Genomic DNA, 26,519 nt, shown 5'->3' on the forward strand with positions numbered 1-26,519 from the left:
CAAGTGTTGTGAAAAGTATGTGAGGAAATAGTGCATTTTTGGCTGGTCTAACCTTTCTTTCTTTCCTAGGTCCCTGGCTATCTGTCGCCGGATGCAAAAGGAGGGTGTGGATACTGGGGCACTCTTTCATTAAAAGAGCAGCTTTAGCCGCTGCCAGCCAGCTTTGTGGGAGATCGCTTGGTCTGAACAGTCTGACACATGAAGTCTCATGGCACGGCACAGGGGGAATGCGCTGGGGTGGGCTTTTTCCTGCCTTGGCTGATTTGGTTTCGCAGTGTTTGGGGGGCCCTCCGGATCTCCTGGTGCTACATTTGGGAGAGAATGACTTGGTTTCTCTCTCTGGGCTGACCTTGTTAAAACTAATGAAGCAGGACCTGGAAATCATCCGAACCACATGGGAGAGCACCATGCTCATATGGACTGAGTTTGTGCCCCGTTTGCACTGGCGTGGGGCACGGACCCATTCTGCCCTGGAAAAGGCTAGACGGAAAGTGAACAGGACAATGCGCCTTTTTTGCCAACGTTGGGGGATATACAGTTTGAACCATTATCATTTACAAATATCTGAACATCATTTATTTTGTGAGGACGGTGTGCATCTTTCAGCTTTGGGCCTCTCTTTTTACCTCCTTGAACTCAGGGACTTGATTAGCAAGGTTCTTCAAGTGCAGTTGTGGTGTGCTCCTTCCTGTCCTTTAGGTGGGGCAGGAAAACGCTAAAGGTTTTCCTGGGTGGCGGGTTTTTGTTAGTGGGGGTGGGCAGCCTGGAGCGGGTTGGCCATCCTGAAGGGTAGCGTTGGGTAGGCTAGGTTTAGTAGGCAGGAGTTTGTTCGGGGTTTTGGGATTTAGGTTTCGTAGGCTCAATGTTGAGTTGAATTATGTAAATAATAAATAAATAATGAATATGTTTATCATTGATGATGCACCTGTCCTAAAATAAAAGTGGCCTTTCTTGCTCCTAAAAGAAGGTGTGGACAATGTTTTCTTGCGCGAGGGGGGACCCAGGGAGAGCCAGGCGCGAGCCGGTCTCTCCCTGGGCGGGTTCGCGCGAGGAACATTTTACAGGTGGAGGGCTGATTAGCGGAGAGGGAAAAAGGGGAAGTCAAGCGGGGATTAGTTACTGCGTGGCGGGAGGCGTGAAGGGAGGTTGTTTTGCCCCACCCACCCTCCCTCTCTTTTTCTTTTTCTTTATTTATTTCTGGGTTTGTTATTTTGTGGTGCTCTAGGCACTGTTTAGTTAGGTAGGTTTGCCACTGTTAGGATGGGTGCCTTTGTTCTTTCGTAGGCGGGTTTTTGTTAGTGGGGGTGGGCAGCCTGGAGCGGGTTGGCCATCCTGAAGGGTAGCGTTGGGTAGGCTAGGTTTAGTAGGCAGGAGTTTGTTCGGGGTTTTGGGATTTAGGTTTCGTAGGCTCAATGTTGAGTTGAATTATGTAAATAATAAATAAATAATGAATATGTTTATCATTGATGATGCACCTGTCCTAAAATAAAAGTGGCCTTTCTTGCTCCTAAAAGAAGGTGTGGACAATGTTTTCTTGCGCGACATGTTTTTGATCCCCACCCCTCCTGTTTTGCTCCCCAACCTCTCAGCACCAACGCAGCCTTTCCCTTAATCAACGGCCTCGCTTCCTCATTCCTCCTCCTCCAGCATTCGCTGCGCTGCCCGACCTCCTCCCTCGTTCCAGAGGGTCTCCCCGCTCCAGCATGGTGATGATGCTGCTGCGAGTGGGCACAAACGGGCCGCCTTGATTCCCCCGCTCCATTAGTTTGATGACAAAAATCCACTTTTCACTGACTCTCTCTTAGCTCTTTTAGCCTTTCAGAGTGATTGGACTGTTAAAAAATATTTTTGTTTCCCGTAAGTAGCATGTTAACCGTGAACACAAGGTAGCCCGATCGCTTGGCTCATGAGCTTGTTGTTTTTGCTTAAATTTTCACAAGCTTTACTTAATCTTGCATTACTTATAAGTTTGCTTTTTCGAGGATTGTGTTGCTTATTTTTGTCAGGCAGCATATCACTCTCGTCTCCCCTCCCTCATAACCTATTTCCAGGTCCACCAGCGCCGCAAAGTCATATAAATGGCCACAGCACTATGCAAATATAATCACTCCAATGCACGTAAAAAGACAAAAGTAAAAAACATCGTTTTCAACGCCATGAGCTCCAACTTCCACAAATTCGAGGCCTATTTCATTGCAAATGCTTGTTTAACATGAGGATTAATGTTTAAAAACTCGTTTTCCAGTCAGAGAAAGAAAGGTACATTGAATTATGAGTAATCTCTCTGTGGTAGAGTGAGTGTGAATGGAAAGGCTATCTGGTGTAATTTCTTTGTTACACACAACAAAATGTAAATATTTATAAATGAACTGCGCACATTGAACAGTTAGGAAGGCAAAAATGAACCACATTATATTGTAATTCTCAAGTGTGATGGGAACAAAGATTTCAATGGGGTCAAAACCAATCAAGACACTTTACTTGGTAAGGCAAAAATTGATTCACTGAAACCGAATTACCACACATTCTTATATTATTGTGTAATACAGCGTTTTCAGTTAAACTGTAAATCTATGTATGTTAAGTGGCCATTTCAATGGAAAATGTGCTGTCTGTAAATAACAGTGTGCTACCATACCTTCTTTTAGTTACATTAAAAGATTGCTGCCTCGTGTCCATCAAAGCTAGGTGGGTCGCAAAGGTTTGTTGCCTCAAAAAGTGGGTTGTGGTTCTAAAATGTTTGGGAAGCACTGCTCTAAAGTCCTGTACCAGTGGTTCCATAGTTTAAAACACCCTGTGTGTTTGAAAGCAATGAGGCAGAATGACATGATGCTATATATAAACCACATATCATATGATTGCTCTATAGGCATACATGAATCCAGATCCATCTGTTGTACTAAGCATAATGTGGGGTACCCATCACAGCGACCTATTTTGGCTTGAGTTTAAGGTGTAAGTTAAAAATCAATCTGAGCCATTAATTAATGTCTATCCTGTGTGTTGTAGGTGGTTCTAATGCCCAGTTTGATTCTGTGATGAGACCGTTGTATAATTGTTCTATTTGTACAGAATGAACTTCTTCTTTCTGACTTCCTTAGCTGAAGAAGTAATATCAACACAAAGTGCATTTTTAGTAAGAATCTTCATGTTATTGAAAATATCTGTAAATGTTCATTTTTAAGTGCCACAGCAGAGTTCCCTAATATGTTTCAAAGCTTCCTTTTGTGACTAAGAGGCTTGTGCTGTTAGAAATGTTAATTATGTGGTAATGACCAGCTGACATTTTTGCCCTGCCAAAGAAGCAAGGCGTACATGAAATGAATTCAGTTTTGTATTGTCTGTGATCTGTTGCATGCAATATTTGAGTGTTGTGAACAAATGGTTTACAGCACAAGTGACAACACTTACCAACACTACACCAAGTGAATGCAAGAGGAAAGTACGATGAATGCTTGCAGTCTCTGTTGGTTTTAATTCAGTAGACGCCCTTTATTAGGTCTCGCAGATCCAGCGCGCATGCGCTGTCAGCGAGACATTTAGTAAGCGGGTTTCAAACGTGCTACCCACCACAGGCTTGCAGTCCACCAGCTGTCTGTTACGTGCACATGCGCGCCTTGTGCACAGCTGCTGGCATTTGCCTTTATCACGTTAATCACCTCCCCTAACCCCTCCCTTCTTTCACTCCCTCATCAGCTCCCTCATCAGCCTTATGCCTGTCTCACAAGCTCGCGTACTTTTCCTTAATCGCGGCATCAGCGCGTTACTTTAACATTGTTAAAGGTAATCCTCTGGTGCCGCGATTGCTGCAAAACAAAAGAATTCGCAATAAAAATGATTTGTTTACTTCACAGCTGGCATCTGCCAGGCCGCGCGATGTCTTAAATAATTTTTAGCTTTCCTTTTCCTTAATCGCGGCATCGAAACTGGTGCACGTGTAAAGCGCTCCAAGTTTGAACCCCACTGTTGCTGTCTTCCTTATTTCACCCATGCAGGCACTCGCAGGGCCCTGACCATCTCCTTCCGCGTGTCTCTCTCTTTCCCCTTGTAGTCTCTCGGTCTCACCTAGCTCCTTGCACGCCTGTCGCCTCCCCCTCAGCTCTGTTACAGCTGGTTCGCACCTCCTGCTGTCACCCCCTCCCTCCACAGCCAGCCTCCGTTTCAAAGACCGCAAATTACTTTTTGCATCTTTCCGCGGAAATAATGAAGGATTAATTAACGATGCGGAATTTCAATAACACCGACTGCTGCCAATCACCGGTGTGAAGAGCTCGTGCTTCAGACACGAGTCTAGGTTGACGCTTTCGTTCTGCCCTCCATTTTATCATTCGCACTATTCTATTCAGCACGCAAACATAATCAGACAAGAAACCACTGTAAATGCACACACAAGGACAAACCTACTGAAAAAGAGACATGCAAACACAGACACACGTGCTTTCTCTCTCTCTCTCGTTGCCGCCCCCCTCTGTCTCTCAAACCAAGATTCATGTAGGCACAAAACACAAACTCAAATGCGGACAGCCACAATACAGCCCGGTGTATTGTGTACATTTTCTGCATTTCTCTATGAGCGAGCTATCCTATCCAGTATGGCTTCCGATTTTGCACATAGTTTTTCTCTGTACACATAAATGTAATTATCTCTGGCTTGATTTGTTAGTTTCTTCGCAGCAGTTTTAAATGCGTATGCTGACCACGAAACCTGTAGCTGCAAAAAAAAGCCTCACCCCTTCCCTGTTGCTTTTGGGGAGCTGTAAGCATGCTGCCGTTTTGTCCCACTTGTGGAAATGTGCTGATCGGGGAGGGGCCGAAGTGTTATCGATTCGCTTGCAACACTTGCCCTTAAGTACACAACGTCATTCAGAAGGTCACCAGTACAAAATATCCAAAACTTAGAGGTTTCTGCCGCCTGTCTAAACAGATCAGTGATCGTTTGAGAATAAAGCACTGTTCCAAGTGCATGGCCACTGTCCCTCCCCCACTTTTTGTATAATATTCCAAGCACTGGACTTGATCCATGGTGTAAATCTCCTTAGCTCAGTCTCAAGCGGAAGGAGGTGGGGGACGAACTGATTTGATTTGTGAGAGTCTGCTGCTCAAGTGATTTCTGGTATTGTTTGACAATTTCCCTGTCACTTTTGTAATCTGAGTTAATAGGCTGCCCTTTAAGAACCCGGTCAGATGAACAGCATGACTGCACACATGTCTTACATCAGCCTGTTCAGGCTCCTAAGCATACAGGCAGCCTTTTGGTGGCAGTTTAAGGGGTAGTGGCAATTGCATCTGCCTGCAGCTTCATGAAATGCTTGCTTGTCGCTAGGCGCCCACTTGCTCAAAGCTGATGAAGGTGGTTGATTATTAGAAATACATGATCATTACTTCCTGCATCTTTTTTTCTATCTGAATCACCCTTGCGATTGGTACATTTCCCGCAAAACTGCTTTAACAATGAACATTTGTTCAAGTATTTATAAAGCATAACAGGTTTGTTTTTTGTACCTTGTACGCACTTGGACACACACCATACTGCTGTTCTTAAAATATGGGCATTGACAGGCATAAGTATACAGATTTTCAAAGTCCAACAGAAACAAGCACCAAAGCAAAAGTAATGCGTTACGTTAAGAAAGACAGGCTCCGGTTGATGTATAGCAAGGTTCACCGAGTGAAGCGCAGCTGGGGACCTCTGAGTAATATCTTAGTAGAACACTTCTGGATGTCTCATGAGATTGCTGTATGATGACCCTTGTGGTAGTTGTGCATCAGGAGGAGAGCTGGAGAATAGCTTATGAACAGTTTTAGGGCATAGGTGTGCGTCCTGGGGGCATAGGTGTGTTGTGGGGGCATGATGTGTTGTGGGGACAGAATGATGTGCAGAAGAGTGCACATTGTGTTGTACATTGAGGAGAATGTGTCGGTATACACCATGCTTTCTCTGCCACTGGATTCAAGCTAGCCTGGGTGAAGAGGAGGTGATACCTTGTAACCTATCCCTGGATGCTTGTTTATTTTAACATATTTATGTATTTGCCTTATTTTCCCCATAATACATCTGCTGCATAATCTGCAGATTATTTTTGGAAACTGAAACAGATTAGAAGTTACTCAAAATTCAGCAACACAAGTGGCAACTTGATGTAAGGCTGTTCATAAAGGTTCACTAGCCTCTTGTGTGTTGCCTATTGCCATGTTTGTGTGTTATGAAACTGTTAAGATGAGACACTGACAATTGCACAGTGTTAACATGTTTAACAAGCATTTACAATGCAATAGGTCTTGCATTTGCAAGAGTTTATACTATTGTCATTGTAAATGACAATGCCTTTTATTTATTTGTAGGCTTTCCTGTTTTCAGTTTCTATTTTTGGTAAATTCTGGTGTTTTTTTTTCAGTGTTTTCAATATCTTAAAAAACAGTTGTTATCAGTGGTTACACATTTTCGCGCCACTAAAAACAACAGAAAAAGTGTTTTTCCGGTGTTTATGGAACGTTTTGCTTTTATTATTGCTTGCTTTCTGCTCTGAAAGAACATGGTATATAGACAGTGTACTTATAGTGTATATGAGGTCCAAATAGATTTTTGCTAATTAATCTTATTGTAGTACACCATACAATACTTCTTCAGTGAGTCTTTGGGTCATGTGCGCTCGCTCTTTCCTTCCCATGTAAAGCTCTGTGAAAAGGCCCTCTCAGCATTCTTAGCCCATTGGTCTGAGAACCATCAGCTAAGGGACACAGTTGGGACGACTATTTCTTTGATGCCACATAAAGCATGAAATGATAAATATTTGCGTTTTAGTTCCTGTGCATTAGAAACCAGTGCACCAGAATGGACTAAAAAGTCCATAGCATCCTTCATTAACTCTTAAGACTGTAAAGATGCTTTCAGCATACCATCTAACAAGTGGCAAGGATCTACTACAGGGACTCACTTCAGCTCGGGTATCAATTTTGACAGGTCATCACACAACTTTTTTATATACGTAGCTGAATCACTGCAAATACAAACAATATCACTCCAATCTTTGTTGAACTTGGAAAGAACCTTTTTTTGCAGAGCATTACAAGTGACACTGCGTTCCATGTTTCCAAATGTTTGGTGTCATGTTTTCACCACTATTCCAGATGCTTGGTGATATATATACTTATCACTATACCTTGCATTGAATGTTTAAATCCTGAGGTGTTGGCAATTAACCTACTGGCATTTAGTTTGTGGTTGTCCAGGTGTTTTTTCAGTGTTTATATGTTTTCACCGGTGAGGGCTATTTTTCTTTCAGTGGGGTTTTATCAGTTATTATAGGTTTAAACCTAAAATCCCACAGCCTATTTATTTGTTACAAAAACCAACACATTATTTAAAGGCATTGTAATCTACAATGTCAATAACTCAAACTCTGGTAAATGCGAGACCTATTGCATTGCAAATGCTTGTTGGAATTGCAGAAAGGTTCCTAGGAGATGTGCTCTTTTTAATGCGTTGACTGGAATTTCATAATCAAGCAAATCACGTCCATTTGCTCTTTGAGTAAAAATGTTCGTACTAATCCACAAAATAAAAGCTGCTCTTGACATGTACATTTAGGTATATGTGCATAGCAAATGTTTATTCATAGGGCTTGATAAAATGATAATACTGCTGCATGAATGAGCATAATCTGCTGCATAGCGAGGAATTTTATAGTGAATATAAACCTGGTAATTCTTTGAAGAGATGGCAGGCACACAGAGTGCATGACTTTTATCCCAGTTACTGTAACAGGTTGGTGATACCCTTATATAAATGACTGCTTGCCATGTATCTACTCTTTCAACACATTTCATGACTTCAGAACCCACCAAGCACCAACAGTATCTTTTGGGGCAGCTTTTGAGAGTCCTGTATCTCCAAAAAGTGTTTTCTGGTCTACTGCAGTCCAGTAACAGCTCAGTGTGTGACTATTGCTGAAGTACGTGCGCATGGGAGATGTGGAACAAAGGTGGGAATCACAGCAGTGATTTGTTATGGTGTTTATTTTTGGATTACCTTTTTCTGTCGATTGAGTGTGTTACAGTTATTATCAGACTGCCTGTACTTGACACCAGAGACCGAAAAGCTTGCTCTAAAGTTGTTTGCCCACTCAATGATTCTGTTGTTTTGTCAGTGGAAAGGATGTGAGAATCTCAATTGCACCACCAACCTTCCCACATCACTCAAGTTATTACTATTAAAGAGGCGTTGTTGAGTGACATATTTGAACTGCAAAATGTTGATGATATTACAGGTGGTGGTTACTTTGCGGAAAAATCCAATAAACCACCTGAAAAAGCTGGGGCATCCATGGAGAGAGAAGACTTAATGTCTCACAAAGGAAGATTGTTTTATTAACTGACATACTCAGCACTATAACAGATATTTTGTAGTCTACTTGTGCATTGGCTATTTCTTCCATCCACTTGAACCAGCATTTTTCACGTTCCACGTTCTAAAAAAATAAATAAAGAATACTAAGGTAAAAAGAAAAGGTGTTTTGATTACGTTACACCGCCCCACTATTGATAGATATAAATTATCCATCCACCAGAAATCCCTTATAGTATTCTGCAGCACCGGGGCCAAATTAAGTTCAGCTATCTTATCCACCTTACTCTAGATGTTAAATTCTAAATATATGGCATGTCATTTCTCCGGTTATCCACCAACTGCACCCACTCATTAGCCACTCTCTATCTTTTATTCATATTCAAAAACTACTTAGACACTTTGCTCTGGGTCCTACTATGAGCTTGGCCGCCGCATTCTGAACCACCTGCAGACGTTTCAGTAAATACTCGGGTACTTGTACTTCAATCCTTCGATACTCAACCAGTAACCGGGGAAGGACGTTTTTTAACGTTTTTAACATGCCAAAACATATGCCAGCGACAGTTTGGATTTGAGCTTTCATTGTTAGGGTGGCGTCCAACTTGACCCCCAAGTTCCTCACTGTACTTACCGGGGCAGTTGGAGGAGACATATCGCGAGGCCACCATTGATGCGATGATTCCCATGGCGGGCAGCCAAAGGGTTACATTTTAATTGATTATTCCGTAACCAAGAGAAAACCTCCGCAAGACAGATGTTAATCTCATTGCCTCTGAAGTCAGTGCCTTTGTCGCACGTAAACAGCAGTTGAGTGTCATCGGCGTAAGATACTATCTTTGCGCCATATGACTCAGCTAAAGGTGCAACAGGGAGCCATATAAGTATTAAAGAGTGACAAGCTCAGAATAGATCCCTGTTGGACCCCCACCTTCATAGGTGGAATGGGGGCGGAGTATGGAAGGGATCAGATTTCCTGCTAGTGATCACTCAAAATAGAAGCAAACCACTTGAGTACACTGCCCCCAATGCCACACTTCAATAGGCTCTGCAACAGCCGGTCATGGGGCACGGTATCAAAGTCCACCGACAGGTCCAGAAGTATCAGCACTGCACTTCCCCTTTTATCAAGCTGTGTTTTGATGGTTTCCGGAACTTCCAATAAGTCTGTTTCGGTACTGAGATTGGTTCTGAAACCAGACTGACTCTCATGAAGTATGTGGTTAACTTCCACATACTTGGTCAGTACTAAATTGACGTACTGTTCGAGGGTTTTAAAGAAAAAAGGCAGCAGAGATATAGGCCTGTAGTTAGAGGCTACCACTGGGCCAGCAGAGGGTTTCTTCAATAGGGGAATCATTTTTGGCCTTTTTCCAGCTGTTCGGTACCTTCCCCTTTTGAAGTGAGGAATTCAAGACCTTATTGACAGATTAATAGTCTCAGCGATGACTGACAGTATTTTAGCTGGGCAGGCATCTGAAGGAGGGCCTGACTTCAAGGTGTTCATTATCTCCAAGGATTTCTCTACAGAGATAGGGTGAAACTGAGTAAGAGAAGGTCCTGCCCCGAGCTGGCCAAGCATAAAAACCTTGCCTCATCTTCCTTAGCTATAGATAAGGTAGCAAAAGACTTTTGAATCGTACGCATTTTATCATGGATGTAACTAGCAATATGATGAACCCAGGCAGACGTGGGGGTAAGCGGGATGCCTATCGCACTAGGGGGAAGAGCAATCCTTGACAATTTTAAAGATCTCTTTACTCTTGTGTGCTGCTACCTCAATTTTGGAAGGAAAATAAACCTTTCTTTTCTTCGCAAACATTTTTTTATAGTGGTCTTTCAGAGCTTGTTTGTATATGGCCTTGTCCTCAATATGAAACTTATTCCGCCACACTCTCTCCAACCTTTTGCATGCACTTCGGGTTTTCCTAAGGGCTTCTGTAAACCACGGAGCAGAGGTGCGATTCGATTTAGCCACTCTAGTAGTAAGAGGAGCCAGCTCGGAGGCGCGACCCGCGAGCCAACTCTCCAGACTGAGTGCATCTAATTCAGGATCATCGCCAAAAGGAATCGGGTGCTAATTCAAAGCTGCCTTCATAGCGTCTGGAGTAATCTGACTGAAGGATCTGAAGCTACAAGAGCGGGGCTTACTGCGGGGTTGTAAGTAAAATAGGGCTTTAGGAATTTTAAAACATAATAGAAAATTATCAAACCACACCAATGGAAGTGGTGTGTCTGTTTCTATTATAACATTAGAACAAATCTGGTCTAAAATATGTCCCTTTTCATGGGTGGAAAGCTGAGCATAGGGGGCCAGATTAAAAATCTCCAAAGATTCCCGCAACCTCATTGATTCCTGCTTGGCAGGGTTATCCATATGGATATTAAAGTCACCTAATACCAGGCAGTGCTTATACTTGGTAGCTGCCAGAGCAATAGCTTGGCTAAGTGACTCAGTAAAATTCCCTGCGGGCCAGGAGGCCTATAAATAAGAAGGCCTGCTATTGTCTGGTGAGCGGATGCTGTAAAGATAAAAACGAGAGCTTCCGCACCGTCAGTATCCTCAGTGGGTAAGATAGAACACGAGAGATTTTCTAAAAATGATAGCAATTCCACCTCCTCTACCCACTGGCCGGTCCTTCTTTATAATCCGGTACCCTGGCGGGATAGCACTAGCAATCGTGGGATTAAAGCGCTCGTTAAACCAGGTCTCTGTTACAAACATTAGATCGGGGTTGGTATCAAGTAGGAGGTCATATAGTTGTAACTCATGTTTTTTAATAGACCAAGTGTTAAGAAGCAGAGCCTTAATATGGCCACCCTCCCCAGAGCCCAACTCCAGAGGTGTGCCACTTCACTGCCTTGTGGCACTAGCCCCATTGGGCTCACTAAATCTTGCAGGTTCTTTGTCTTGTTTCCGTCTTTCTCTTCCTCTCCCCATTTTGTGTTTTTTTCTCTCTCTGCTATCAGGGTCTAAAAAATAAGTGCTGGTCCCCCTCAAATAAGTGCCAGTGAGCCCCTCCTGCAAACACTGGTATAAATTAACCACCATGGAAAACCAATCGGGACATCTCATGTGTCCCTTGCATTAGACCTACTTTAAGTTGGTTTTCTCAGCCACCCACTGCTCTGCTTGCTGGTGCATGTGGGATACCATGTAATAAATGTTTGTGTATGATAACTCCAAACCTCTGCATAGCACAGATAATTTTAAAGTGTTGAACTGAATTCTACTACACTTCCTCAGTAATACTGTAGTGTAGTTCCTATATTCCCAATAGGCTCTGCACATTGGAATAATATATCCTGCAGCTTAGAGGTAGGACTTAAGTTGACTAGGTCTCTGCCGAATATATTAGACTTAATTGTGAGTGCCAGCTAGCTCAGAGGTCACTAAAAACGTTCTCAAATACAAGAAGGGTTTAGTCTCTGACAACCATATAACATGAAAACTTTGTTTCTCCAGAATGAAACTTATCTCTAGAGTCGCGGAAACAATAGACGGCTATTTCACTCAGTCAGATGTGCATGCTTCGTTTCACCAGAGTTGCTTAGAAATAGAGAGACGGGCGTTTTCAATAAAAGTATTTATTGAACAGTCTTATTTCTTAAGCATAAGAAATGCACTGCTACAATTGAAATGCTAGTTAAGAAGTATAAGGCATATAATACGAATAGTACTATAAAATAGTACTGTAAGAGCATGATATGGTTTATAAGCCATAAACATAGAATACATAAAATGCATAAAATACATACAGTGATAAAATAGTGGCTAAAAGTACTCAACTGGTGCTTCTAAAATACGCCTACCCCGGTGTACCTAACCTAAGTCTAGTACGAGGTAGTAATAAGTGTGGTGTAGCTTAAGTCTAGTAAGTTTCTGCCAAGAATCTGTTCCAAGAATTCTCTAAGGGTCTAATTAGCTCCGTACCTTGGTTTCAGAATGATAGAGGTCTTGTATCTCTCTCTCTCAGGACTCGATCTCCCAGCAACCCGCAAGGGTAACCTGGAAACACCGGAGCTGGATTTCTCGGCAAGAGAAAAGACAGCGACTTCTCTGTGCGTCAGTTGGAGGGGCAGCTTCCTTCGGCACTTGCAGCAGCAGGGCGTCGGGCAAGTAGTTAGTCGATCTGCTCCTAAACCACTGTGTGTTTGACTGGGCAAATGTAGGCATATTTATACTTTGAAGGTGCCGAGTTTGACATAAGATTGGACATAATATCGTCACTAGTGCCTCAGTTCCTTGAAAACTCCAGGAGTTCTTGGATAAATTAGTATTCAAGCAGGGGGAAGTCCCTGACTGCTGAAGGCTGGTTTTTCCAAGAAATCCCTGTGGATTCTCGGAGTTTAGTGGAAGTAGCCATGCCGTATTTGGGCTGCACAGGCTAAGACTAAATAAGGCAATGATTCCTATGCCTATATAAGGATTTGGGTGAATTATACCTATATAAGGGCATGAATCGGGAAAATTATACTAGGGTCCTAGATTCCCACATAACAATACAAAGATACCTGTAGCTTGTCTCACTCTATTCCTTGGGCAGATGTTGCAAAAAGGAGGGCAGTGAGGCAATAAAAAACATTTTTTGGTAAGGGACTGCCCATCACTGATGGCAACTATGTGTTCCAAAATTCAGTCAAGCATTTCAGTCCAGTTACTAATCTAACCATAGTGAGCGGGCATTGGGAATTCATTAGTGTGTGCATCATGAGTACACAAAAAAAAGTTGGTAGTCTCCCATTTAAAGCAGATGTCTGGTAGGTGTACTCTTCCAAACACTTGAACCACCCTGCTGTAACAGTTTTGACTGAGTTGCCCCAATTTCTATATAATATTATGTTTCCTCAAATGGAGTCGGCTAATGCGCGAGAATGGGCATGCACTGTACTGCATTAGCTTTCTCAAATATGTAATCAAAGTCTTGAAAAACCACTTGCAGACAACATAGGAATTTCCACTTCTCTTACAGGGGATCCTCATCAATAGTCCCAAGCACTGAATACTCCCGCGCATGCGCAGGGACCCTAGAATATATATAAAAAATTATATTTGGAAACCTGTATATAAATAAACATATATCCACGACCAATTCCGGCACGCATAATTACTCAGCCAGATACCGATACCGCCGCTCCAGTCTTCAAGTACGTTTATTGATTATTTTCGGGCTGTAACGCGTTTCGGCAGGATCCCCTGCCTTGTTCACACAAAAAATATGTATATCATTTTTTCCACAAATCAATGCAGCCTCTCAGAAAAATACCCTGAGGCTTTGGTTTTGCAACAAACACAGAAAACAGGAGGCCAAGGAGACACTTGAACTCTCTTTAATTAACAGCAGAAAGTTGTCCTGAGAAAACACAGGCATTGTTAGCCCGTAAGCTGCATTAAAAACGTAAGTTTAAAAAAAAATAATAATTTTGGGTCCTCAACTCCCCTTTCAAGCCTCTGCGGGTCTTATGAAGCCGCCTTCGTGATCTGTGGGCCCCACGGCTTACCGCACTCGCTTGGGTCGTCCGACCGATCCCCATCTTTGTAAGGGACCCTGGTGTAGTCATTAGACCATTTATATTAAGTTAGTCTTAGATTCTTGCCCCAGTTCACAAAGGGGTGCCAGATGTTCATTGTCTTGTCTTCCACACCATCATAGTCTAAACGAGCCATAGAGAATGTGGCTTTAAGCCAATCCTCCCTTTGCGGCGTTAGGGGATCCTTCCACTTCCTGCACACCTCTCTTCTGGCCAGCAAAATCAGATAAATTAATAGTCCTCTGACCTTCTGAGGGAGGGTTTGACTGAGACCGCCATCGTCTCCAAAAACACCAATGACATATTGATCACTATGTTGGTATTCAAAATGTCTCGAATGTTATCCCCCACCTTGGTCCAAAATTTTGCAAGAGCTGGACACTCGAAGAAGATGTGTAGGTCGCTAGCGAGAAGATTCAGAGTAAGATTGGGAGCTTCATTTGGGGTAATAAGGGAGTCCGCCTGGCGTGGAAAAAACTAAGACGCAGGTTAAAAAAAAGGCGGGTTAGCCCTTCCGGATGTTACGCTATATGCTGCAGCTTTTCAGTTTAAAAACATACGGATGCTTCTGGTCAAACTGGGGGAGGTTGCTGGGTGAAATGGCGCGTGTAGAAGGGGGTGGAGATGGTGAGGCTTTTTTGTACAAGTTTGGTTCGCCTAGGTTTTTCAAGCGGGTGCGCCTGAAGGTATTGAGGGCAGCCTTGGAGCTATGTTATAGGCTTAGAAGGTGCTGGGGCATTGGATACCATTCTGACAATGCCCCTGTTTGGGATGCGCCGGGAACGCCGGACTGCCTACAGGACAGTTTGGCATTGCCGATAAGGAGGGCAGGCATCACAGTCTGGTCTGAACTGTTTGACTCCGGGGGGATACATCCATGGGAGTACCTGAGGGCAAAGATTGGGCCAGGGTTCTCAAGATTCAAATACGTACAGTTAACATCATGGTATGAGGCAGCAAAGGGGGAGATCAGAGGGAATAGAGAGATCGAAGCTTTGTGGCAATCCATCCTCCCAATGAATAAAGAAATTTCTGTTTGGTATAACAGTCTGTTGGAGATGGAGGATCACGAGATACCCCCCTTAGCATCAGTATGGGTGGAAACCCCTCTCGGGCAGTCAATAGTCATTGTACGAGCCCTCTTTAACGATCTTGTACAAATATGTTAAGCCTGCTTGTTTAAAGAAAAATCATTTTTTTGTGGTAAATAGACTTTATTACACCCCAGCGAAAATTGCAAAGTTCGCCCCAGACCCAGCTCCCAAATGCCCTAGATGTGGGACACTTCTCGCTTGAAAACTTAACAGTATAGAAAATGAAAGCAATTGCAAGAATAAACTAGCACTGTGCCTTTAAGACAGCCATGACCCCCAGCTTCTCATCATGCCTCGGAGATGACAGTTAGGTTGGTTGTTCTTTCCTGCTCCTTCAGTCAGGATCTGGATTATCAGCTACATTATTTTTACTTTTCTGTCAAAAGAGTTCTCCTTTTTTGCTGCAACTTCTGTTATTTCGACATTTTACCTCTGTTGAAGTAAGTAGTTTCCTTTTTTCTAGCAGATGTGGCTTTTTTTAGTCAGAGGATGCCTTCTCTTTTTGATCCTTGCGCCTCCTGTGGTAAAAAAACGCTAAGACAGATTCTCATTGTGTTTGTATCCTCAGCCTTCCTAAGTCTCATTTCCCTGAGACCTGCCAACACTGCCAGAATCTGTCTAGACGCACTCTCAAAGAGAGAGAAAATATCTGTCTTGATGGTCTCCGAGAAGAAAAAGTCTACTACTTACAGAGGCAGATCTCCTGTGAGGCACAAGAAGAAAAAGCCCAGGTTGACTTCCAAAAGTAAGGTCCCGGTCAGTTCTTCTTTGGCGTTGGGCTCTGCACCGAAAATGCCTCCAACGACGAAAAAAACAGCTACGGTAGCTACTCCTCTGACATAATCAAAATCGACAGCATCGATCGTTGTCAAAAACTTCGCAGAAACATGAAGGTATGTCGACCCATTGATGTCAGGCTTTAAATCCTCTGTTGCTGTCAACCCGGCAAAGGTCAACGTCGAGGAGTCTAACTCTGTTGGTGCCAGCTCATCACTCAACTTTGGGACATCGCTCACCGTTGTTGCCGCAGTAATGGCGTTCGAAGACGGTGGTCAATGTCGAGGCCTTGATCAACCATGATGGCGTCCAGAAGAGGTTCGACGTTGAGGCTGTTCTCCATTGCCTTCAACAAGGCAGCGGTCAACGTTGAGGCCACGGCATCCTCCAGAAGAGGTTCTACGTCTACGCTCTCCATCACCTTCTCCCCGCACGACATCGAAGCTTCGGTCTCCATTGGCCAGTCCACTCCCGGCGTCAAAGCAGAAGTCTCTCTCGACGTCAGCACTCCAGTGGCTACTCACGCCCCTACGTCGAGAGCTAAAACTCTGTTGTGGTTTGTCAAGTCTTGGTAGCGCATAGCCGCTCGACGTTGAGACACTCCCATCTGTCGATATCAACGCACCGCTAGCCATCAGGACACTCACATCTGTCAACGTCAGCACACCGCTCGTCATCATTGAGACACCGCTGGGCGGCAGGATCTCCTCAGGCTCCGCTTTCAACGTCGAAACGCTTTGCTTCTCCGTCTCCAGAAAGGCGCGTTCAGAAGAGCGCTCCATAGGCTACTGTTCATCCTGCGCAACCGGAAAGAAGGGCAGAGATCTCCTTCCATTCTCCTATCTCCCAGATGGCTCCTTCCAGTACACCACTGGCAGAAAACTAGCGATACACAGATCCAACAGCCTCTGGACTATTCTAGACCTCTCCACAGATCACCTCTGGCTATTTTGGTGCAGGCAGTGGATCATTTTCCTACCACTCCTTTCCGGGGTCGACAATATGACCGGACTCCATCGCCATCAGGTTGGAAGTCCACTTCATGTAGCCATCACAAGAGGCTTAGATCTCCTTCTTGGTCATCCTCCTCTACACACTCTTCCAAGAGGGACTATTCTCCCACACTAACGCACAGTTTACCCTCCCAAATATCGCCGATGGGTAACATTAATACTTTTCGTGTTGTACTGGCATGGGGTGCACAAAAATGTAATATTGAAATGTTCTCTCTTCTTAGACATCAACGTCAGTCATCTTTGAGACTCTTCACCAAAGTTCAGTGTCAAGACCTCTAATGCCTTCGGTTTCGGGCCTTCTACAGCCGATCATGGATATCGTTCTCACCCCAGCGTCAATCAAAACGGCTCCTGCTAGAGTCTTAAAGAAGTACAGACCATCACCATCCGAGCAGGATACTCTTTTCCTCAGGGTGGATTCTCCACCAGGCTCTGTGATCACTGCTGTTGCGAAGAAGACTCGCACAGTAGCGTCTCCTTCAAGTGTTCCTTCAGACAAGGAGAGCAGAGTGCTGGATTCAGGGGGAAAGAAGGCATGTGGCTCTACAGCTGCATCTCTGAAGGTATTGAGCACTGCAGCTCTATTGAGGCGCTATGACAGGGCATTGTGGGACTCAGTAGAATGCTTCAGGGAAAAACTACCCAAAGAGGATCGCCAGACTTTCAGAGCGATCCTCCAGGAGGGAACTCTTGTGGTGAACCAGATGATCAGTGCAGCAGCAGATGGAGCATCTCTGGCTGCGCACTCTTATACCCATGGCATCTGCGCCAAAAGCTCCCTCCAGTTGCGTCTTACGGCCCTTAAACCGGAGACCCAGCAGCGCAGATGAAGAGATGAGCAGTAAGAAAATGGAACTGAACACTCTAAGGGCAGTGGATCTAGAGAAGAGGAAGGAATTCCAGCGCAGGTACAGACTACGACCGCAGGCCTTTCCATCAGAGGGTTCAAACCCCTCAGTGGTCTCTGAAGCAGTATCACCAGACCAAAACGTACTACCAAGGACGTCGGCCTTCCCTTGGTAGAGGTGCACCTCAACAATCCTCCTCCACCACCAAGAACACTGCCAAACAATGAGCAATCACTTCCTCAGTCGCCGTTACCCCTCCGGTGGGGGGTGAGGGGGCAAGTATCGCCTACCATGTGCAAGAGTGGCATAGCATTACAAAAGATCACTCAGTACTGAATATACGGCAAAATAGATATGCACTACGTTTCCGCTTTCCACCACAATCCACTCCTCCGGTGAAAACGAGTTGTCACCAACTATCGCTGCTACGGCAGGAGGTAGCAACTCTCTTACAAAAAGCGGTCATAGAAGAAGCTCCTCCCTCACAAAGAGGAAAGTGGGTTTACGCCAGATGATTCCTAGTACAAAAGGAAGGCCAAAAAGCAGGATTTAGACCTACATTGGATATTCGCATCCTTAACAAAGCCATCCGAAAAGAGAAATTTTGTATGCTGGCGCTCCATCAGATATATCCTGATCTCCAACAAGGAGACTGGATGTCCTCGGTAGACCTTCAGGATGCGTACTTCCATGTTCCAATCACTTTACGCAACCAGAAGTTCCTACGCTTCATGGTAGGTTCCAAACACTATCAGTACAAAGTCCTACCATTTGGTCTGAAGTCGGTCCCTCAAGTGATCAACTAGTGCATGACCGTAGTACCCGCGGCTCTATGTTGCCAAGGACTGTTTATCTATCCGTACCTCAACGATTGGCTCCTAAAGAACTAAACTCCTCAGAGTGTGAAAGAACACTATCAAATCTGTCTGTATTTGATACAGTGGCTGGGCCATCAGGTCATTCTGGAGAAATCAGTCCATCAGCCCACTCAAAGTATACATTACCTGGGTGCTACTGTAGACTCTAGCGCAGGATGAGTGTATCCTTTGGAGGAGAGACTATTATCAATCATGCTGAAATGCAATCGTCTTCTTCAAGCTCACCAGCCCTCAGTTTGGCAGGTTGCATCGCTCATGGGGTCGATCACATTTGGCATTTTCCTAGTCCCCAATGCCAGGCTGCATCAGGGTCTGGAAGACAAATGGGATCAGAAAGCCGCTCAATGGGATGACAGTATTCTACTTTACCATGCTGCAAGATCATCCATCCCACTATGGTCCCATCGAAAAATCTCCTGGTGGGAGTTCCCTTCCACCAACCTCCTCCGACACAATCTCTGATTACAGACACCTCCCTTCAGGACCCGGTAGCGCATATGGACCCTCTGCAAACTCAGGTCCAGTGGTCGAGCAGGGAACAGGCATATCACATCAACATGCTGGAGCTATGTGCAATGCATCTAGCCTACAAAGTTTTCTACCTGTCCATTCAGTCCCAATCCATATTGGTCCAAACAACACAACCACGATGTACTATCTAAACAAGTAGGGAGGGACCTGCTCTCGCTCCTTGCCACTAGAGTCCCAGGTGATCTGGCATTGGCTCCTGGCCAGGCAGCTTTCAATCACAGCAATCCATCTGCCAGGAGAACAAAACACTCAAGCAGACTCCCTAAGTCATCACTTTGAAGATCAGCTAGACTGGGTTCTGCACGACGAAGTCGTGGCAGACATTTTTCATCATTGGGATCAGCCGAGCATCTATCTCTTTGCAGACAATACAAACAAAAATATGCCAAGACTTCGCGTCAAGTTTTTACCATCCAGGGTTGAAAGGACCTTTTGATCAACTTGTTAGGGAATTTTGTGTTTGCGTTTCCTCCTCTTCCACTCATCCCAAAGGTCATAACCAAGCTCTCACACTCCAAAACCAGGATGATACTGATCAAACAAGACTGGCTATGGCAGTGATGGTTCTCAGACCATCTGCATCTCTCGGAGTGCCCACACAAGAGGCTTCCATGCAGACCGGACCTACTGTCCAAGATGAACAGGAGAATCCATCACCCCAACCTTTCCTCGCTGAACTTAGCAGCATGGCTCCTGAGGTCCTCCAGTATGGACACCTAGGTCTTCCTCAGGACTGCATGAACATCTTGAGAGAGTCTGGAAGGCCTTCTATAAGGCATTCCTATTCTTTTAAATGGAAAAGGTTCTATATGTGGTGTGTGCAAAATGGTTTCCAACTTACCAAAGGGCAAGAGGAGGTAATCTTGCCTTATCTCCTACACTTGGCAAAGTCGGGTCTAAAATTTGCTTCCATAAAAGTAAACCTTGCTGCCATTACGGCATACAGATAGTCACCTACTCAACCTTCTTTCTTTTAGCTTCAGGTGGTTTAGGATTTCCTACAGTGATTAAAGAAAGGTTTCCCCCCAGTCCGGCCTCCTTTGCCTCACTGGGAGCTAAACCTGGTCCTTTTCAAGATCATGGGTCCCCCCTTTGAGCCAATTGACAAAGCGACGCTTCAGCACCTTACATGGAAACCTGCCTTTTTGGTGGCGATCACTGCCACTCATAAAGTGAGCAAGATTCAGGCACTCCGCCCCAAGGAACCGTACACGGTTTTTCACCTCAACATAGTGAGTCTTCCTTCCGAAGGTGGTGTCGGATTTTCATGATAATCAAACCATCTCACTGCCTACTTTCTTTCCCAATCCTTCTACTCCAGCTGAGAGGTCTCTCCACTCTTTAGATCTAAAAAGAGTTTTAAGATTCTATTTAAAACAAGTCCAAGGCGGTTAGAAAGTCTGATTATTTATTAGTAAACTATGGTTCCATCAGAACAGGTTTCCCAGCCTCCAAGCTGATAGTGTCATGTATCAAGCTGGAGTACTAATCAGCAAATAAGCCTAATCTTGTCCTCCTCCAAGGCTCATTCCACTAGGGGAAATGCAGCTATATTGGCATTTCTGCACAATGTACTGATTGCTGAGATCTACAAGGTAGCCACTTGGAAGTTGGTACATACGTTCACAAGACTTTACTGTCTAGATTTTCATACTAGAGCAGACACTCAAGGAGACACAAGGAGATGATGGACGGAGTGCTGAAGCTTTTCAGACACTCACCCCCAGTGACAGATCTGGGTTGAATCCATCATCGTTCTTTAGCTCACTTCGCCACCTCAGTTCAGACCCAGCTATTTGCAAATCAGTCTTGACCCTGTGCCTCATGGGAACAGTCCAGCCCGAACTGCCAAGCCAGGTCTTCATTGAATCGGAAACAAGCATCCTAGGACTGGTATCTGGGTAACACCCTTCATCAGCCAGGCTAGCTTAAATCCAGCGGCAAAGTGAGCAAGGTACCCACATCTGGGTATACCCTGCCAACTTAGAGCAAACAAAGCAACCACAAGGAGATGATGGACAGAGCGCTGAAGCTTTTCAGAAACACCTCCAGTCACAGATCTGGGTTGAATCGATCATTGTTCTTTAGCACACTTCGCCAGGTCAGACCCAGCTATATGCATATCAGTCTTGACCCTGTGCCTCATGGGAACAGTCCAGCCTTAACTCCCAAGCCAGGTCTTAACTGAACCGGAAACTAGCATCCTGGGACCGGCCAGGCCTCCTTGAGAAATGTATTTCACTTCTGAATTCAGTGCCTACAGTCTTATCATTTGCCCGCCGGAGTAGGTGATGGGTTTGCTATTCAATTCCGTGCCTATGACTATTGATGAGGATCCCCTTAAAGAGAAGGGTAAGTTACTTACTTGTAATCCTAGTTCTCTTCCAGGGGTAATCTCATCAAAGTCATACACGACCTGCCCACCTCCCCGTGCAAATGATCTATGATTGTCATCTCCATGTGCCCTGACCTCTGGGTCTCCACAAAAAACAACTGACCTGTCCGCCATGAGGCACGATGGGAAGCAAGGGGGTCATGGCTGCATTAAAGGCACAGTGGCAGTTTATTCTTGCAATTGCTTTCATTGTTTTATGTAGTTAAGTTTCCAATGCAGCCTGTGGGCTAACAGTGCCTGTGTTGTTTGCAGGACAACTTTCTGCTGTTAATTAAAGAGAGTTCAAGTGTCTCCTTGTCCTCCTGTTCTCTGGGTTTGTTGCAAATTAAAAGTCTCAGAGCATTAGTTAGCCTTGTTTTTTTTCTGGGAGGCTGCATTGATTTGTGGAAATATAGTACATGTGTGTATATGTATATGTGTATATATATATATATATAGAGAGAGAGCAAGAGAGAGCTGTAAATATATCTATATATATATATATAGATATATTTATCTCTATATAGATATATATCATTTCAATGGCCTCCTTCCCATCAAAACAGACTCCAGCACGCTTGGGCTCGCTGTGAGAGTTATTTATTGCGACCACACTCAGCCAGGTAACGCATTTCAACTGCAAAGCGGTCTTTTTCAAACCTGAGGTTGCAGCCATTTTCTTATGTTTTTATAATCCCAATCAATCAATCAATCAGGGGCATTATAAGGGCACTTCTCACCCATGAGGGTCTCAAGGCTCTGGGGGCTAGGGTCAGCTGGTCAGTTTCAGTCGAATAGCCAGGTCTTCAGAGCCTTCCTGAAGGTGTTCAGAGAGGGGGCACGTCTGATGTCGTTGGGGAGCTTGTTCCAGGTCTTGGCCGCGATTTAGGAGAAGGATCTTCCCCCTGCTCTGGCTCTGCGAAAGCGTGGAGTTTTGGCGAGGAGGAGGTTGGTGGAGCAGAGGTTTTGTTTGGGTACTCTGAGGTTGATTCTGTTGTTGAGGTATTGGGGTCTGCGGTTGTGAAGGCATTTGTAGGTGAGTATCTTGAAGGTGACTCTTTTCTCGACTGGGAGCCAGTGGAGATTGTGTAGGTGTTGGCTGATGTGTTTGTGTTGAGGGATCCCGAGGACGAGTCTGGCGGCGGTGTTCTGAATGGTCTAGAGCTTGCATAGTAGAGACTTGTTGATGCCAGCGTAGAGGGCGTTTCCCTAGTCCAGTCTGCTGGTAATGAGTGCGTGGGTCACTGTCTTCCTTGCCTCAAGGGAGATCCATTTGAAAGTCTTACGAAGAATGCAGAGGATGTTGAAGCAGCTGGAGGTGACGGTGTTGCCTTGTTGTTTCATAGAGAGGGAGGAGTTGAGTACGATGCCGAGGTTCTTGGCATGCTCTGTGGGGGTATAGGGGTGCTAAGGGCGGTGGGTCACCAGGTGGTGTTCCATGCTGAAGGGGTGGTTCCGAGGACAAGGACTTCTGTCTTCTCTGGGTTGAGTTTAAGGCATCTGTTGCTCATCCAGGCTGCGACATCCTTCATTCCTTCCTGAAAGTCGAGTCTGATGGTGGTAGCATCCTTGGTGAGGGAGAGGATGAGCTGGGTGTCGTCGGCGTAGGAGATTAGGCTGAGGCCGTGCTGTTGGACGATGGAGGCGAGGGGAGCCATGTAGATGGTGAAGAGGGTAGGGCTGAGTGATCATCCCTGTGGGACTCCGCAGTCGATTTCCGTGAGCTCCGAGGGGAAAGGTGGCAGTCTGATCCTTTGGCTCTTGCCAGAGAGGAAGTATCTGATCCAGTTGAGGGTGGTGCCTTGTATGCCGGCGTTGTGTAGGCCTGCTGTTAAGAGTGCGATGGGAGACGGTGTTGAAGGCTGCCGACAGGTCGAGTAGAATCAGGAATGCGGTGTGGCCTTGGTCAAGGAGAGTGCGGATGTCGTTGGTGGCAGCGGCAAGTAGGACTATCTCTGTACTCTGGTTGCTTCCGAATCCGGATTGGGAAGGGTAGGGGATGGTGTTTTCTTTGATAAACCTTATCCGCTCTGCGTTGACGGTCTTCTCTGCGACTTTCGCTGCAAAAGGGTGGAGCGAGATGGGCCGGTAGTTCTTGAGGTCCGTTGGGTCTGCTGAGGGTTTTTTAAACAGGGGCTTGACTTCTGCGTGTTTCCAGTCATCGGGGAAGGAGCCGTCTCGAAGGTGGTGTTGATGGTCTGTTGTAATATGGTTGTGATAGTGGCTCTGTGGTATATGTGGGGCGGGCAGTGGTCAGTGGTCTGTGGTGCCCCCCGAGTGGATGCACTTCATCGTTGCGGCGGTCTCTGTAGTGATCAGAGTCCAGGCGGATATGGTGGTCTGGCTAGTGTTGCCACAGGGGGGGCTGACTGCGCGGACAGGTGTGTGGTCTTCAGGTGGAAGTAGGAGCCGAGTTTGTCGCAGAGGACCAATAAAGTTTCGACATTAAACTGACTGTGCATCATTAATGAATTAAAGTAACAAGTGCAATCCCTATTCCAGGATAAAGTGACCTATGCCATGTGCAAAAGGAGCATTATTCTAAAGTGATATAATTGCATTAACTCTATACAAAATATAGCAAATATAACATAATATACATGGCGACAATTAATTTCAAGCTCATTAAAAAAAAAATGCATTTAAAATTTCTCATTCATTATTGCCATTACAAATCGGGGCCAGCGCTCAACGCCACAGTATGCTCCTAAGACCACATCTCGGGTTAAACACTCTCAATTAAAGTGACATGTGCAGTCTCCATTCTCAGGATAAAGTGACCTGTGCCTTGTACAGAGAGCATACTCATAAAGTGCTATTATCACATGAATGCCTCACATGGGTCAAACGGCAAACATAATCTCCAGGGCCAATGCCCATAGCCATCTTATGCTCTGACAAGCTCTCTGTGTAGGGCCACTGCCCATTTCCCTTCTCTCTGTTTCAACAAACATTTTCCTTTTTAAAAGCAGAACCTGTCCCTTTAAGGGACATAGGCTGCTTTTGAAAACAAAAACGTGTTGCCCGTTTGGAAGATGCAAACGAAGGGCTGGAGGTCTGCTATTCCTTATAGGTCCCTATTCCTGTGTTAGTAGCCAATTGTGAGGGATCACAACCTGCCTAATTACTATTCGTGACAGTTCGTTTTGCCATTTCCACATGGGTATTTTGAGGTGCCACCTATTAATACATATGTGCTGCTGGCACTGACCCGTATCAGATTGTCTGTCCTCAGCATAAGATAGATATACAGACAATTAACTTAAATGAAAATCAATTTATGAAAGAAAGGTGAATATGGGAGCACCTCAAACATTGAGTTGATGGATCAGTTTCTCAATGAGTTTTTATCCAGTTTCAGAACAAATTTCTTCAGTTCATACTTAGCATTTAAATGTATTCCAACTTAAATATCAGCAGAATACATAAATTATTATTAGTACCATTCATTAATTAAATTTTCTATACATTCATTATGTTTTTTTATCCACATTCAAAACCAAAATAGTAGCTCAGCTTGTTTATTCTTCAAAGGAATGTTTTGACATAGTTGATATTTATATCATTTTCCCATGTTCATTTAAAATCTTTTTAAATTTTTTTTTTATAAAACAAAGCCACAGCCAACATTTGTTTCGCGACACAGTCACTTTGTTGAAGGCACATTCAAGTTTAGTTGTACACAGAAATAACTTTATTTTCTCAAAAATAGATTTCTCAGTAGCACATTCACAAATTCATATAAGACTTTCAACTCCAGGGTTGACTGGAAATTCTTTCAATATATAAAGCTTTGTCAGGCACAAGTTCTTGGTTAATTAAACATGGCCCATGATAAAGATGAATCTACCCATTTTAGGTTTCTCCGTAGATAATGTTGTAGAAATCCAGCATGGTCAGATCTAGCCTCAAAATGTAGGCTACTTAAGGAACTGTCTTGCCAGCCTCATGTAATGAAAAATATCATAAATAAAAATATGTACTTATGTAGAGGAGCTTGGGGTCGTCCTTCATTCATTGGTTTGTTTACCTGCCGTTCACATTTTGCTTCTGCCCCAAAGCAGTCAGCAATGGGTCAGCTTACTTCGGCCATTGGCTCATTTCCGCTGTGAGTGACAGCATTTTGCTGGATTATAAGTGCAAAAACACCTATAAGGAAGTGCAATTCAGTATCAGGGCTGGTAGGCTAATGCTTTTCGCTTTTCATTAATTCATTCAATTTTACATTTGTTTTGTTGTCCTTTTTTGTGTTCAACTATGCTTTCAGGTTAGTCATTCAAGGTAAATAGTAACTTTTTTGTGAGCTAATAAGCGCCATATTTTCCTATGAGGTGCATTTAAACTGAACATAGTTTCTAATTCGTTTCTAAGAACACCTTTCACCCGTATTATATTAAAATGATATGGCATTATTAATGGTTTTTATTTGAAATGTTTATTGTAATCATACAGTCACCATGTTTAGGTGGCTGTTTTTTTCCCTCTTTTTGTAACATATACTTACACTAAACAAAATATAACCATTGGACCAGCTGGCCGAGGCCACACCTACTGGTTTTGCCAAAGCATGTCTAATAGTTGCCCAGCTGCCTGGGTGATATTCTTCCACTGCATTACCTCTTGTGTCAAAACTGGGAACAAGGTGATGCCTCTTTAATTATTTGTCTCCATAAGAATTTTTGTTTCAACTCTGCTCAATAAGGACTGATGGATTACACTGAGAAATCCATTAATATAAACTATGGATTCTGGCTAACTGCATATGCTCCAGATTTCTTGATGCATATGGTTCAGATTCCTTGCTTTTCACTGGTGAGCTCCACATTGTATGATTTGTCTCACAATCTTATTTTGTCTCAGATATATTTAAGTCCAAATTCTATAAGGATTTTTTTGCATCACCGGTTTATGGTGGCCCAGTCAGTCACCCCATTGCACATTGAGGCGCTTGGGGATATCTATAGGTGAATTGTAGAATCTATTCCCAAGACTAACCAAGCTGAAAGTTAGATGCATCATAGCATATCCAAATTCTTTTTTGACCAAAAACGAAAGTCAATAAGAGTAAAACATTAAGGCAATTAACCCCTCACGCTGCCCATGTCAACTATACCTGCTGACAGTG

General features: G+C 44.3%; 1 protein-coding gene across 3 annotated transcripts in view; it reads left to right on the plus strand.

The window, feature by feature from the left end:
* PRKRA (protein activator of interferon induced protein kinase EIF2AK2) overlaps positions 1-26,519 on the plus strand; it is a 152,567-nt gene that overhangs the window by 92,743 nt on the left and 33,305 nt on the right. The gene's annotated exons all lie outside the window — the stretch shown is intronic.

The sequence above is a fragment of the Lissotriton helveticus genome, chromosome 3_1, assembly GCF_964261635.1.
Source record: "Lissotriton helveticus chromosome 3_1, aLisHel1.1, whole genome shotgun sequence".
NCBI lineage: Eukaryota > Metazoa > Chordata > Amphibia > Caudata > Salamandridae > Lissotriton > Lissotriton helveticus.